Below are 12,225 nucleotides of genomic sequence, written 5' to 3' on the forward strand. Positions count from 1 at the left end.
TCTTGGATCATCGTATGTACCGGCTAGAGTCCGGGTTCAGCGGGACCCAGCGTGCCGAACGGGGTAACGGGTAGCGTACGGACGTCTACCGGTCCGGGTCGCGCGGTGTGGTCCACCGGCGGGTAGCCGCCCCAGCGGGGATCGACGGAGAACATGGGTTCTCCGGATCCGCGAGCGGCTACTCCACGGTCCGGGTCGTTACGATACGGCACCCGTCCCGTCTGCCACATGTTTCCGGGGACATGTGGCAGAGCTTGGGACTCGGACGCGACGTTGGCGTCCATCGGAGGTCGTCTTTCTCCTGCGTCTCGACTGGGATCGGCCACAGTTGGGCGCCATCCTTGCGGGGCGGCAGCGTCCGGAGGTACAGTACCACCGGGCCCTCTCGTGGGGGCACCGGGCAGCCTTGCGGCCATGGTACGTTCCAAGTCACGGGCACGCTGCCGCGTGGACTCCAGCTCAGCGGTGAGGTGCGCGAAGGCACCAAGTTGCTCCGCCGAGGGGGGTTGACGAGCGTCAGGACGTCTCGATGAGGTCGGCCTCGCGGGACGACCTTCCCCATACGTAGCGGGGTTCTCGGGACGCGAGTCTTCGACGAGCACCAGTCGCGATTGCAACTGGTCGACCAGTGCTCGGAGATTCTCCAGCGACTGGGTGACACGGTCGAACCTCCCCTCGCGGATGGATCGGAGCTCGTCCATGCAGCGCGAATAGACGGCGTCCGTAACGTCGATGCGGAGGGAAGTACGGACTTCCTCGATGTAGTCTGCGATGCGGTCGAACATCGCCGCCGCTTGTCCTTCGGGGGACTCGGGCGACGGTTCGCGGTCTCGGAGACCAGCGTCGCCGTCGCCGAACGGCGGTGATGGGGCGTGCATAGCGGCCGCCCTCGGATCCGCCGGTTCGGAGCGGATCGAGGGGGCGTATTCTTGACTCATCTCGACGCGTACGGACGCGGAGGAAAAAGAAAGTCTTCTCGGAAAGATCTCGGGGTCTTCTAGGTCGGGAGACCACTGTAGCATAAACACCCCTAAACGGATAGGGGTGTATGCTTAGTCCTGGAAGACCCGTACGCACGAGAAGACGGGGGAAGTCGGACCAGCTAACGAAACCGGAGCACGGGCCCGGGTAGCGTGGTAGAGCGGGATCGGGGGGAGGACGCGCACTCGCGCGGGCCGATCTACGCCTCGACGCCCCGGAGCAGCGCTGGGTTACGTTCCAGCGCTGACGGGCGGAGGTGGATCTAGGCTCGCTCGCGTGCTCGCGCGTCCTCTACCCGCGCTCGGTCTCGCCTTAAGGTAGCTAACGGAAGCTTCCTTAGGATAAGCTGGAAGTCAGACCTAGGCGGTAGGTCGTGGACAAGTCCGTGCTTGTCCCCTTCGCCGCCGCCGGTCCGCTCCGTCATTTAATGTACAATTAGTCTATCGTAACTTAGTACAGTACGTACTGTACTATGGGGCACTACTGTAGTCGGCACTGTCAGCCGACGGGGCTGACTGTATACGTGTCGTACACGTATAGTACACGTGGGGGCGCGTGCCCCCGTACACGTGTGGTACCGGCTGTCTGTAAGGTTCGTGCCTTACAGAGCCGGATCCAATTTCTAATCTAATTCTTTCGTAGTTATACTACAGTTGCCCTGTCTCGATCTGGCGAAGGTGTTGGGGTCTGCCGGGTTGCAGGAGCGTCTTCAATCCTTGCTCGATCTCCATGACCGGGTCGACTGGTCCCGCATTCCCTATAACCAAGGACATCACTTTGACAATCCACGAGTGAGGAACCATTCCCCGGGTCGACGATTCGACGTCGGTACCCCGCTAACCGGCAACTGGGTCCGCATTGCGGCGGGGACGCTGAGCGTCACTCAGCCGGAGTTACTTCTGGGGCAACCGGGGCCGACCGCTGGGGTTGGCCGCGATGCCACCCGCCTGCGTCCTTGCGAGGAGATACACGAAGTGGGCGCTGAGCCTCGCGCGCGCGAGCCGGTTCGCCTTAGGGCGAGGCGCGGCGGGGTGGGGTCCTCAGTCGACGTGGTGATGGCCGGGGGGACGACGGTCGAGACGCGGGAGGCTGCCAAAGCGGGGTCCGGTCCGGCCGATTTAACGGACGCGAGCTTGCGCGCGTTGTTCGAAAACCCCCGCATGCGGTCCAAGCTGCGTCAGCTCTTCGCCGAGGGAGGCTCCGGGGGAGAGACTACAGTCGCTACGGTCGCGTGTACGCCACCGTCCGCCTTTCTCGAGAAGGAGATAACCCCTCGCTCTAAGAGCAGGGGACCGTCAGCTCCGGTCGGAGGGTCTAAAGAGGCCGCTCCCGCTGCAGGGGAGGAAGGTGACGCTCCTGGCGAACCCCACGAGGAGGCGCCGGAGAAGCAAATCGGCGACTACGTGGAAAAGTAGCCGCTCGAGGGGCGTCGCTCTCGTATTAGAGGGATTAGTTGACCCATCTCGAACGCACGAGTTAGTTTCTTTCGTCCGCCTGTCATTTGGTAAAGATAATTACTTCCCCGACCCGTGGCCGGCAGTCTCTGGTGAGGAGGTCCGTTCTCCCTCTCCCGTCAAGCGGGTCTCGTGTTCCCGCCTTGCGAGGTTATCGTTTGACAGTACTCGACAAGCGAAGAAGGGATTCTCGTCAAGTGAGTTCGTTCATGAGTTTGCTCTCAACCTCGACACTGCGAGGAGATCTCTCGATTAGCCGAGATCAATAATTTGACAATACTCGACACTATGGCAGGAGGGCTCTCGTCCGTCTAGGTCATTTATTTGATGTCCTCTTTCGAACCGACGAGTCTCACGTCCTCTTCTTACGAGGTTAATACTTGACAGTACTCGACAAGCGAGGAAGGGATCCTCGTCGAGCGAGTTCGTTCCTGAGGTTGCCGTCAACCTCGACACTACGAGGAGATCTCTCGTCCGTCGAGGTCATTAATTTGATGTCCACTCTCGAACCGACGAGTCTCACGTCCTCTTCTTACGAGGTTAATACTTGACAGTACTGGACAAGCGAGGAAGGGATCCTCGTCGAGCGAGTTCGTTCCTGAGGTTGCCCTCAACCTCGACACTGCGAGGAGATCTCTCGATTAGCCGAGGTCAATAATTTGACAATACTCGACACTATGCCAGGAGGGCTTTCGTCCGTCTAGGTCATTTATTTGATGTCCTCTCCCGAACCGACGAGTCTCACGTCCTTTTCTTACGAGGTTATTACGTGGCAGTACTCGACAAGCGAGGGAGGGATCCTCGTCGAGCTAGTTCGTTCATGAGGTGGCTCTCAACCTCGACACTGCGAGGAGATCTCTCGATTAGCCGAGGTCAATAATTTGACAATACTCGACACTATGCAAGGAGGGCTCTCGTCCGTCGAGGGCGTTAATGCGACTGTCAGCGTGGACAACAGTCGTCAGTGTTGCATACCCACGCTGTCAGGGCGATCCCACAGAAAACGTCTGGGGAGCCGTAAGTGTTTGCGACGGCAGTAGCGCACCACCGTGTTGTAATCCACGTGGTGAGCAGGCTCCCAAGTGTCGTCGTCCGTGGAGTAGCCGTACCAATGGACGCGAAATAGGGGAACGCCGTCACTCCCTGGGGCGTGCCCGGAGAGCGAATCCACGACGTACTGCGTAGGCAGGACTCCCGTAGTGGTCGGGGAAGGCGAGGTCGCCGCCGGTGGGGGTGATTGTCGCGGGAGGTTGACAGCGTTGCTCGACGGGTTGGTGCAGTTGAGCTTGAACGTACACTTCGCGGCGATGGACGGCATGGCCTCAGCGATGGCCTGTTGGATGGTAATTTCCGTAGGAGGGGTTCGGAACGGGCCCGGGGTCTCCTGCGAGGGAGGACCCGCCGCCACAGGGCGTAAAATTTCCGAGGTACTTCTCGGCAGAGCGTGGTTGTTCCGGACGGCGCGACACGTGTCATTGGGGATGGCGGCTCGAGAGGGTGTTTGCGCATTCCCAGGCACGGACGAGTCCCTGCGGGTAGCTAACGATCCTTCTGTCGCCGCGGTAGTAACAACCTCTCTGGTAGGACGTTCCCTCGTTGAGGCAGGCCGCTGGTGGTGAGCTGCGATATGACTCGCTCGGGCCGTCTGCTGGCCAACGCATCCATTAATCCGGGCGTGCGCCTGTCCGAGGGTGCCGGTGAGGGGGCGTCGTCATCCAGGTTGATGTCAGCTCGCAGATGGTCCATCACTGGTTCCACGGGTCATCCTCATCTTCGCATTCGTCCGCCAATGCGGGCGTGGTGTCCTCCGCCGCGTTACGGAGGGGCGGAGACTTGACGATTCTATCTCGAGAGATCCGGTCCTTCAGTCCTGTTCCTCGAATGACCGTGACTGTGTGGTCATCCACCTTCACGACTGGAAACGGTCCCTCGGTGCGCAGCGCGAGTTTGTTGTTTACCCGATCCTTGTCGGTCCGTTCCTCTGAGCGTAGGGCTGCTTCTTGATTAACGAGTACTTGGTCCCCTACTTGATATTCCGGCGTCGGGAGTCGAATCCGCTTATCAAAATCATCCTTGTAGCGTAGCTGCCCGGCGCGTAGGTTCTTGTCAGCTGTGGCCATGAGGCCGCGCAACCACGCGAGGAAGCGGAACTTGAAATGCGCCCTTGAGGCGAAGGGGGCCAACGTCGGAGTTTGCTGTAGGGACAACGGACTCGGCGTCCGGGATAGCTTCAGCTCAAATGGCCTTATGCCGATCATGCGGTTGACCGTGCAGTTGTAGCCATAGGTGAGGGCATCCGTGTACTGGTCCCAGTCACGTTGGTTATCGGCCAGATAGTGCCGTAGAGTTAAGACCAACGTTCTGTTGAATCTTTCCACCTGCCCATTAGTCTGGAGGTGATATGCGGTTGTGAACACACTCTCAATAGAGAGGATTTTGCACACTGCGAGGAAGAACTTCGAAGTGAATTGACTTCCGTTGTCGGAGAGGAGCTTCACTGGAGCTCCGTAAACGAAGACCCAGTGTGAAATGAACGCCTGAGCTACTGTCTCGGCGGTGATTTTCCGTAAAGGTACGGTTCGGGTTTACTTGGAGTAACGGTCCGTCATCACCAAGAGGTAACGATGTCCTCTTGGGGTTCGGGGCAGTTCTCCAAGGATATCAATTGCGATGTACTCCAGGGGGCCTGATGGAGGGAACGTCTTCAATTCTGAGTTGTGTTTACGCAATTTGATGCGGGCCTTGGCGCAGTCGGGACACATCCGGACTGTGGAATAGGCATCGACCGACATGCTTGGCCAGTAATACGGCTGCCGGAGCGTGTAGAATAAACGCCGACCTCCAGGGTGACCTGTGGTGGCGGGATAATGAGATAAATACAACACCCTGTCACGGAGGGTTGTTGGGACGACAATTTGTTCGACACCATCCAGGTGGGCTTTCCGACAGACTAAACCTTCTGTGTTGATGAAGAACCGTGACCAACAGGGTTGGGCGGAACCCTCCTCCTTTGCAAGACGGGAAGCCACTTCCTTACACAAGGGATCGGAGAGTTGTTCCCGCGAAAAATCGTCATGCGTCAGCGCGGCCTTTGATGCCGGGGGTTCCAAGGCATAACAGCCGGATGTCAAGTCGACCTCAGGGTCGTCATCATTTTCCTCTGTGAACAGAGAGTCGTCCTCAAGGTCCAAAGCTGAGTAACAAGGTATCTCCTCGTCCACCGGGACGGTAGTACCCCCCGTGGAGGGTATACGACTTAAAGCGTCGGCAAGGCGATTCTTGATTCCCTTCACGTAGGTAACGTCGAAGTCATATTCGGCAAGGCGCAAGCGCCACCGGGCAAGTCGACCACTCGCATCGACGAGGTTCATGAGCCACCTGAGAGAATAGTGATCGGTGTTGACCGTAAACCGCTCGCGTTCCAGGTAGGGCCGCAGCGTTTGAATCGCCCATACGATGGCGAGGCATTCTTTCTCGGTCGTCGACTAATTGCGTTCCGCTGTACATAGTGTGCGGGACCAATACCCAACCGGTTATCGGTGCCCATTCTCATGGGTTTGTAGCAAGGTACAACCCAGTTGAGCGTCTGACGCATCGGTATCGAGCGAATAGGGTAACCCGAGGCGAGGAAGCTTCAACACCGGGAAGGATATTAGACACTCCTTCAACGTGTTGAAGGCCGTGGTTTGGACCTCCGCAAAGGTGGGAAGGAGATCTGGTTCTCCCTTGCGGAGCATAGCCGTCAGAGGCGCCGCTATGTTAGCAAAGTGGTCGAGAAATCGTTGGTATACATTACACATCCCCAAAAAGGAGCGGAGCTCCGTTTGGGTCCGTGGAGTGGTCGCTTCGGAGAGCGCTTTGACATTCTTCGGGTGAACTTGCAGTTCCCCCGGTCGAATGATATGTCCCAAGTACTCTACAGAGTCTTGAAAAAACTTACACTTTTTGAGCTTAAGTGATAAACCCTCCTGTTAGAGGGCTTGGAGTATAACCTCCATATCCTTGAGATGGGAGTCGTGATTCTTGGAGAAAATAATCATGTCGTCCAAGTAAATCAAGCAACTCTTCCATCGGTAGCCGGAGAGGAGAATATCCAGCATTCTTTGAAATGTAGCCGGGGCGTTCATCAGGCCGAAGGGCATTCGGTTGAACTGACACGTCCCAGCATGACACGTAAACGTGGTTTTTGCTCTATCCTCCTTGGCTACTGGGATTTGCCAGTAGCCGGAGTTACAATCCAAGGTGGTGAACACCTTGGCCTCTCCGAGGGAGTCTAGACACTCGTGCATGCGAGGAATGGGGTACGTGTCTCGCACGGTGAGAGCGTTTAAACGACGATAGTCGACACAAAAGCGGAGGCTTCCATCCTGCTTGGGGATGAAGACGACGGGCGACGCCCATTCGGATTTCGATCGGGTGATCACCCCGTTAGCCAACATCTCGTCAACCGAGGCTTGTTCCGCCTCTAGGGCGCGTGGTCCTGCCCGATACGGTTAGCAACCGAACGGCCTAGCGCTGGGGGTGAGCTCGATGCGGTGGTTTGTCGCGCGAACCTCGCCCAGAGTCCCGTTCCACATGCCAGCGTAGGGCGTGAGCATGGTGCTGACCTGCCTACGCTGGTGCGGCGGCAGGTGGTCGAGGGGGACGACATCCATGGGATGGGAGTCCGACTCCGGGGTTGAGAAGGTTGGCCGAGGGGAGTCGTCATTCTGTACCGGCGGGCCCCCCTCGTGAAATTTCGCAGCTAGAACTGCGTCTAACGGCATCGCCGTGCGGATCATCGCGCGGGGATGGGGGGATACAACCCACTACTTGGTTCTTCGATAATCTCTTGGTGGCCGCTGAGAAGTTGGCCACCAGGACCCGAAACTCCTGCAACGGGGAGAGGTGAACCACTCCGTTGGAGATGGAGACTATGTGCTTCGCATATAATTGCGGGTTTGGCTCTACGACCGAGAGTCCACTCCTTCCGTTGGTGATGTAAACCCACGTTTGGGTCCCGGCTGAGATATCCACTGCACGGGCGACCTTAAGCTTGGGGGAAGTACGCCCTGCTGTGGTGGAATACTCCTGCTCCGAGGGGAGCGGGGGCTGGTCCGCGGCAGGACGAGTCGGTTTCCGAACGATGGGTACCTTCGTACCGTCGTCCAACTTCACGAGCTTGCGTCGGGGGTAGATGGCTTCGACAAATCGGTCGTTAAATTCGCAACCCAGAATAACGGGGGCGGCCAATCGCTCACAGACGATGAATGTGCACTTCATGGTGCGGTCACCTAACCGCACCACCAGTGGTATTTGACCGCTGGTACACAAGGGCCGTCTATTTGCGTCTGCAATTGTCGGGACTTCGCTCCGGGATAAGGAAAGACTCCCATCCTGTGGGTAACGTGTCAGCCCTGACAAAATTAGATCCCGCGCCCGTGTCGAGGATGATGAGGTGCCTCAGAAATATAGCTGGAGTTAGTCCAAGGTCAGCGTAGACCTTGTAATTTCTCCGAGACAGGGTCATTACTGTCTCGGAGGTCAGAACACCCGGGGCGAGCACTGGGATGTTCCTCCGCCATGGTCGGCGTAGAGTACCGAGTCCCTCGGGATCGGGGTTATCCTGGCTAGTACCAGTATAGTTGCCGCCGAGAATTCGGAACCGCTTCTCCACCTTTGGAGGTGAGTCTTCGTCCGCCAGCTTGGGCGACTGATCCGGGGTGGAGCCCGAGTTTACCTCAGCTGCTGCGGGCTGAGGTTCTCCTAGTTTTTTGGAGCTTGTCGAACGCTGTCAGGGGGCGGGGCAGACTTTGTCCCCGTGCCTAGATGCGGCGGCAGGGCGGCCGCGGTAGCGGGATTAATTACCCGGTTGGCCTCATAACTGAGGAGGGCAACGGCGCGGAGGTACGCGTCCGAGGGGACCCGGCCCTTCTGTGCCGTGCTCAGCTTCTCGTACTGATGAGGTACGAGAGAGACATTCTTCACCTTCAAGTCACAGTCAAGGGCTATATGGTCCCCGACCTTGTAACAGGCGAAGAAGATGATCTGCGGGGACGGGGGTCCCCGTAGGTCCTTCTGGATGTTCCGGGAGGGCCGCTCGAAGGCGGGCCCGTGGGGGCTCCCCGTACGCTCCGCAGCGGGTTGGTACGGCTTGCGCCGGTCGCCGTAGAAAAGCGAATCTTCATCGTTGAAGGAGGAGTCCTCCGTTGGTAGGGAAGGCATCCCGCCAGCGTTGTCCCCTTCCGTGGCAAAGTAATTCTCGGCACCCGCCGCCGTCTGGTAGCTGGCGGTGGGGCCGGTCGTTGAAGATGGAACGCTATCAAGAGCGGCAAGGACCTGCTTACCAGGGCGGGGCCTAGCAAATTCCACCCGGCGACTCGGGGCTTGCTGAGCTCGGAGGGGCTCTCCATGGGAACGCGCATGAGCCACCGTATCCCCGAACGAGAATCGCAGTCGATCCTCGCGGGTTTGCAGAACTAACGGCTTGATCGCCGGTGTGAGCCCCTCGATGAACAGGGTAGTTCTCTCGTAGGGCGAGTGTACGTCGCCACATCTACCGAGGGCGTTCAGCATCCGAGAGGCGGACTCGGTTTCCAGTTCGCCCGGTTTTTGGTGTAATTCTCTCAGCGCGGTGAGGGCGTGCTCAATTTCGAGGTTGGTCGCGTAAGTGCGCAGCAACCAGTTCACGGCTGTCGCCTAGTTCGCGATCCCTTGGGATTTGCGGTGTAACCCTCTTTGGGACTCATACGCCTCTTTTGCCGGCTGGGATAACAGGTGGGGGAGAGCCATCAGGGCCATCGCCTCAGTCATATTGGCGTTATCAAAGTTCTCCTTGCAACGCGCCAGGAAACTTATGACCCTGATTGGGTCCACCCCGCTGAACTTGTAATCTCCCATCACTACGAGGAGGTACTGTACTCTCTTACGGGTCGAGGCGTAGACCTTGTCATCCACGGTCTGCCTCGTGTTCTCGAGGCGATACGCTCGGTAATTACATACACTTCGGAAGCGGTGGTTCGTCGGCTTCCAGACTGAGACGTGCTTCTGTCTGGGGCCGAACGTCGGCATCGGGGCCGTGAGTGACTCTGACTCGGAATCCAATTCCGAGTCAGAGGGCGAAGACGAAGCTGAGCTCGAGTACGACGAGGAGGGTCCCTCGGATGGCGGGTAGGCACTCTTGCCCCCCTTCTGACGTCGAGAGTCGCCTTTCTTCCGGCTTGGCTTAGACTTTTTTCGTCGTCCCTCGCCACCGCCGTCGGAGCTTCCCCCCGAGTCGGGGTTTCCTCCCGGGGGATTCCGGGATGGTAATTCACCCTCACGGGGGTCCTGACCGGCGGGGGCGTCCTCTGGGAGGGCCCTCGCGGGGACCAATGACGCCGTCGGGTCGGCGAATAGTTGGGGACCGGTCCCCACTGAGGGGACGGGTATCCCCGCGGCCTGTAACGCCGGGATCATGACGTTGGACAAGAGTAAGTTCTCGTCCAACGGAGGTAGCTCCCGTCTCCGGGAGTTGACTGGCACTTCTCCCAAGGGAGGAGTTGTGGTAACTCCGGCAATGGCCGGAGGCTTAACAGCAGCAATGGCTGGGGTGGGCGCCGCCGATCCGTCCTGAGTGACAGGCGCCGGATCGGGGCGGTACGTCTTGAAGACAGATAATTCCTGACGAAGGGACTTGACTTCCTCCGTTACAGTAGCGATCTCCGTTTTCAGAAAGAGGATCGCCTCCTCGACCCTGGCCTCGATGTCTTCTTGCCAGGCCTTGGCCAATACTCCTTCCAGGGCGGAGAGGCGATCGCGCTCGCGCGCGGATTGTACATCCGCCTGCGTGGCGACGGTTTCCTCCACGAAGGAGTTGAGGTTCTCTCGCAGCGCCGACGAGTGCGCTGCGAGTTTCTCCGCCACCGTTGTGAGCGTAAACCTTTCGGCTTCTCGGAGCGACTCACGGCAGCTCCGAGTTATCCACGCCGCTACGGGCGCAGGAACGTCTCGGGGACGGGTTTCTCGGGAACTCTCCGACCCGGACACCATGTCTTGAAACACCTGTGAACGGTGGTGAGCACCCTCAAAAGAAACAATTAGAAAAGAGAAAGGGGTCACAGACTCCGCAGATTTGTAGGTCGGGAGACCAAAATGTCGGGCACTGGGGTCGCGGTGTATAACCCCAAGGCAGAGCACGCGTGTTCAGAACGCGGGTTGTACGGGAGACCACCCGGTGATAACCGGCAACGGGGTCCGGGCGCGATCGGCGCAATAGGTAGCAAAAAAACGGAGGGTTAGAACAGGGGATCGCCCAGAGGGGGCGGAGCGGTAGGGACGTCTCGCGCGGTAGAGCGGTTAGTATCTTCGGTAGCAGCACGCGCGGTAGAGCGGTTGGGATTCGCGGTCGTAGATGGGCTGGCGTAGTGTAGCACGGCTTGTGCTATACTGGCGCGAGGCTACTACCGAGATTCCAGAAGCTTCGGAAAAGAACCCAAGGCTTCGTGCCTTCTTTACTTAGGGTCGAACGTCGACTATATAGTAGTCGACGTCGTAATAATATTAATTAATAACAATTAATCAATAATAATAAATTAAAACACGGTAATATATACCGGCGTACTAGCATAGACGCTATACAGTACGCAATACCCCCCTGTATAGGGTTTTGATACCCGCTCACACGTGGGGATCGACACGCCTAGACGTGGAGTGACAGACTGTCCGTACTTCGACAGGGCTTACACCCGGCCATGCCTGGGTGGGGAGTTACACGATTACACGTGGTACAGGTACACGAATATCCGTGGTGTACACGTGGGAGGCGCACCCGGGAGGGTGGCATCCCGCGTATGCCTCGCGAATGAGGGAGGCGTACCAGTACACTACACTCGGTCCGTGGACGTAAGAGAGATGCGAGACGACGTAGGTCGAGGGCCAGCGAGAGAAGATTAGTTGTCAACCCCTACGCTACCCAGAGCAGACCATAACTTGGCGGGTGGTACAGGGAGACTCTTGCGACGGCAGAATCGTAGGACGGTGTTATAATCTATGTAGTTCGCAGGTGCCCAGGTGTCGTCTTCGGCAGTATACCCATACCACCGGACTCGGAAAAGCGGCATTTCGTCCGTTCCCGGTTTACGTCCGGTGAGGACCTCGACCACGTAGGTTTTGGGGTCCTCGTACGTCAGGGGGGGCCGTTTCGTCGCCTCAGAGGGCGTGCTTGGCGCGCGTTGAGGGGAGGCCTCAACCGCGAGTGACGGGGGAGGAGGACGTATCGAGGCAATGAGGGGAGGGTAACCGAAGGTACACGTAGACGCTAAGTTCGCGATGTGCTCCCAGGCGATCTCTCTTGTACTCGGTGGCGTTCCGTGGGGCTGCACGAGAGGTCCGTGACCACCGCCAGTGCGGAGGGCTCGGACGGGCCGATTTTCCTTTGATTTTTTCCAGGGCCCCGTCTCCACGTGTCAGGGGGCTTCGCCGTGAAGGTACGCGTTTGCTTGCTTGGCGACTTGTCGCCTCTCGGGGCGGGATCCGCTTGTCGAGGTCGTGGTGATTTCGGTCTCGTCTTCCCGGTACGTTGGTTGCGAGGCCGTAGCCTGAGAAGAGGAGGTGTCGTCTGTGTCCCGGTTAGTCCACCCGTAGAGCCAGAACTCCAAGTCAATTTGGATATGATCCGGGGGTGCGAGTCGCCCCGGAGGGCGTCTATTAATCCCGATGTAGGGGCGCTCCCTGCGTTCCAGGTAACGAGTTTTGACCCCGAATGCCGGGTTACTGTCGCGTTGCGCGCCGCGTTCTCAACCTCGTTCCCATCGTGAGTAGGGGCGCCATC

The sequence above is a fragment of the Chondrus crispus genome, genomic scaffold (genome assembly GCF_000350225.1).
Source record: "Chondrus crispus Stackhouse genomic scaffold, scaffold_267, whole genome shotgun sequence".
NCBI classification, from domain to species: Eukaryota; Rhodophyta; class Florideophyceae; order Gigartinales; family Gigartinaceae; genus Chondrus; species Chondrus crispus.